General features: G+C 41.2%; 1 pseudogene; it reads left to right on the top strand.

Annotated features, from left to right (window-relative positions):
* Positions 1–548: 548 nt before the first annotated feature.
* Positions 549–2,143, top strand: LOC130130561 (piggyBac transposable element-derived protein 4-like; annotated as a pseudogene).
* The last annotated feature ends 2,422 nt before the right edge of the window (positions 2,144–4,565 follow it).

Below are 4,565 nucleotides of genomic sequence, written 5' to 3' on the forward strand. Positions count from 1 at the left end.
TTCTGCTTGGCTTATTTACTGTACTAAACATGTGATATGAAAATGGTACATTCATGCATCTGCTGCGCCCCCCCCTGCATCAACATAGTATAACACCCAGGGTCTTCGGGTCAATTTGACCTGGCCATTGAAAGTAGAGGTTAAAAGGGGTCAGAAGTGAAATTTAGACCATTTCTTTCTTTGAAAATGTTAGACATATTGGTATTTTCTAGTAAACATTGCATTTTGACACACACACACACACACACACACACAATGAAAGTCAGCTGCAGAGTGTACTTTAGGTAGGTTTTGCCACCTTTTTGCTACTTTTAGCTACAGGTCCCCTCTCTTGCACCTGTGTGGGCGGAGTTTTCTCAGAGAAACCCTGAGAAAACTCCACCCACACTCAGCAGTAGAGGGGAGATAGACAAAATAGGCAAAACCTCAGGTCAAGGTCAACTCTGCAGCTGACTTTCAGAGTGACAAGATGAGCGATTCAAACAGAGAGGACAGCCCTGGGGTACCTGGCAGGTATTTTTGACCATCAACAACATGACAACAGTGAAATGGAAGAGGATGTGTCTGAAGATGAAGATAAGGTCAGTGATGAAGATTATGAAGTTTCGGATTATGGATCATCTGATGAGGACATTCCTGTTCCTCCAAGCGAGACTTTCATCTCAAAAAATGGTGAAATACAATGGTCCTCAACCCCTAAACGTCAAGGAAGACTGATCGCAGAAAATATAATCAAGATGGTGCCAGGGCCCACCAGAATCGCAGTGACGCGAATCACAGACATCAAATCTGTTTTTGAGCTGCTAATCCCCAAGTCAATCCAGAAGATCATTCTAGAAATGACTAATCTAGAAGGGAGACTAGTCTTTGGGGAGAACTGGAAAGAGATGGATGAAACACACTTAGAAGCATATTTTGGTCTTCTCACACTGGCTGGCGTCTATGGATCAAAGGATGAATCAACACAGAGCCTGTGGGATGCAGAGACAGGCAGGTCCATTTTTCGTGCAACTATGTCTCTGAAACAATTCAAAATGTTGTCCAGAACAATCTGATTTGATAATCGGGTAACACAAACAAGAGGACACAAGCTGGCACCAATCGGGACCGTGTGGGACAAGTGGGTAGAGCGCCTTCCACCCAGGTCCTAATGTCACAGTAGATGAAAGACTGGTGGCATTTAGAGGCCGCTGCCCATTCAAGCAATACATGCCTTCCAAGCCAGCAAAGTATGGCATAAAGATCTGGGCAGCAACAGATGCCAAATCCAGCTATGCATTGAACATGCAGGTGTACACTGGAAGGCCAGTTGGAGAAGCCCCAGAAAGGAACCAGGGCAAGAGGGTCGTGCTCGACATGGTGCAGGGTGTCAGGGGTCACAACATCACCTGTGACAATTTTTTCACTTCATACAACCTGGGACAGGAGCTTCTAAATAAAAAGCTAACAATGCTTGGAACTGTTCGAAAAAACAGAAGTGAACTCCCTGCCGAAGTGTTGGTGATGAAGGACAGGGCCCCTCTGTCATCAAAGTTTGCCTTCACTGAAACCACAGCCCTGGTGTCATACTGCCCCAAGAAGGGGAAAAATGTTGTGCTCATGAGAACTTTGCATAAAGATGCAGAAGTCAGCGTGACAGAGGACCAGAAACCAACCATGATCCTCCACTACAATGGTACAAAAGGAGGAGTGGATAATCTGGACAAAGTGACAGGATGCTACAGCACCAAGAGGATGACTGCACGCTGGCCTTCAGTTGTCTTCTACAATATAATTGATGTTTCAGTCTACAATGCCTTCGTCATATGGAGGGAGATGTTTCCTGAGTGGAATCAGGCAAAGCTCCACCAGAGGCGCATCTTCCATGAGGAGCTAGGGAAAGCACCCATGGTACCAGCGATACTACAGAGGCAGCACTTACCAAGGACCCCCGCCGCTGCAGCCACAGTGAGGGCGATCCGGGAGAGGGCTTCCCCCTGTACAACAATGCGTGAGGTAAATGTGCGTGTGTGTGTGTGTGTGTGTGTGTGTGTGCATGTCAGGGGATCGGGCTCAGCAAAAAGACATAGTAATCATCATCCTCATCTTTCTAGGTTGCTGCTGGGAGGAAGAGGACGAGGCCAGCCGCTGCAGCCTCAGTTGAGTGAGATCCCAGAAAGGGCTTCCCAGAGTACACCAGTGCCTGAGTAAGAGTGTGTTTGTGCGTGTGTGTGTATACACACATGTCAAAGGATGAGAGTTGGCAAAAAGAGTAATTATCATCCTCATCTTTCTAGGTTGCTGCTGGAGGAAAAAACGAGAGGAAGAGATGCAAGGTCTGCAAGCCGTCTGACGACGTCAAGACAACCACGACATGCGGGACATGTGCAAAACATATTTGCACAAAGTACATCGTTACTACATGTTACTCATGTTTTGGGAATAATTAATTTTATTTTTTTCGTCTTTCATACACACACACAGGCACACACACACACACTCTTTCTCTAAATGGAAGTTTACTTTTCAATAGAATTCCTCTCATTTCACTTATTTTTGGGGTTTTTTCCTATGTTCAGAACAAGAAGTTGGAATATGTGTGTTATGTATGTACATAAATAAACTTGAGTAGCTCTTTATTAATGGTATATGGGTGGTAGCCACAAAACCCTTCTATTGTCTGCCTGAAAGACACAAAACTAAATAAAAAATATTGATTGAATTGTTAGTAATGAAGAACAAACTATGATTAGTAGGATTTTTTTGGGTTTATAACTACTTTAGAATGGTTGAACATAAGTCGGGTCCCGGCTCACCCGAAGACCCTGGGTGTGACTTAAAAAACGAAGATTCTATGAAGGTTAATAGTTTTTAGCTGACATGCTAGTCACCATGCATTTCAGTTGCAGTTAATAAGGTTAATTACTGCTGGTGCCCAAAACTTGAAAAGCTTTTTCTATATTCCTGCCGAAACTAACACTTGATTTATCTTTATCTTAAATCCACAATAGTTTAAATACAGAATCACCTTTCCTGTTTTCCTGTCTTAAGCCAGTTCAAACGGGTGTTAATCACCACCTCATTCCTGGTGGTTTTCCTTCAGCACATCCCAAGGTTTCTTAGTGTACAATCAGCTACAGGTAAACCACTTTTCTTAACTTTTTTTTCTCTTTCTTTTCCTGTTCTATGGATTTTACGTTTAATTCTCTTAATGCCATGCCTTTAAATGTCAGGGGTATCGGGGATATTACCAAGAGGAAAGCTAACTTTTTGTTGTGTAAAAGAACTGAGGCTGATTTCATTTTACTTCAGGAAACGCATTCTTGTGAATCGGATACAAAATTCTGGAAAATACAGTGGGGTAACTTGGCTCATTTCAGCCATGGCACTAATCATTCAGCTGGGCTCTTAATTTGTCTACATAAATTTAAAGGGGGTGTCCTTGAGGCAGTGCCCTCTTGTGACGGTAGATGGATTGCTATAATAATTAAGCAAGACAACGCCACCTTTATTATTTGTAATATAGTATATGGGTTTAATTCACAAGCATTCAGCAAGGTCTTATTTAATGAAATAACATCCAAATTGAAGGAACTACACAAAAAGTATCAAGGCTCATATAGAACTCTTTGCAGTGACTTTAATGAATGTCCTGGTGATACGAAAGATAGATACCCTCCTAGACTAAATCAAACTTCACAGAACAACAGCCTTGTCTCGTTGCTCTGCTTCAACCTCTCCTTGGCTGATGCATGGCGTTTCTTTAACCCCAGTATAAAAGAATTCACCTGGTGTAATAGAAGACCAACTTTAAAATCAAGAATTGATCTATTTCTAATCTCCTCCTCTACCCTTCAATTTGTGAAAGAAGTGAATCATTTGTGTGCCCCATTATCAGACCATAAGCAAATAATCTAGAAGTTAGGTGCTAAGGAGACCGCTTACATGCGAGGATATTGGAAATTCGACAATTCTCTTTGAAAAGTGTTTCATTCAATGACGCTATTAAAAAAAACTTGCTGACGAAATCCTCAATGATGGCTTAAATAACAGCTATAAGAAAAATGGGGATTCTTTAAATATAAAGTCAGATATGTAGCTATTAAAACAAGTAAAGAACTAAAAGAAAAAAGTATACAAGAAGCTGACTTGATGCAAAAACTTGACCTTCTACTGACAAAAGAAAACATTACTTTAGAAGAACTTGAACTGGATCAAATTTATCTGGACATGGCAAAAGGAGAGTTTATCAAATCTAGAGCCAAATGGTGGGGGGGGACACAATTTTTTTTTTTACTCTTGAAAAAATAAATTTTTAAAGGAAGTCATTAACTGCTGTCAATATTGACGGAGCTCCTTTTAAATATCCAAAGGTAATTTGTAATTTTGTCACTGAGTTTTATGGAAAACTATATAAATCCAACTTTAATGCTAAACACTGTGCAAGTTTCCTGGGAAAAAAACACACTGATATCCCCTCAATTGATGAAGAATGTAAGGCTATTTGCGATTCTGACCTATCAACTAATGAAATTAAAAATGCATTATTTTCAATGAAAAAAGGAAAGTCTCCAGGAATCGACGGT

Source organism: Lampris incognitus, chromosome 2 (genome assembly GCF_029633865.1).
Source record: "Lampris incognitus isolate fLamInc1 chromosome 2, fLamInc1.hap2, whole genome shotgun sequence".
In the NCBI taxonomy this organism is placed as follows: Eukaryota; Metazoa; Chordata; class Actinopteri; order Lampriformes; family Lampridae; genus Lampris; species Lampris incognitus.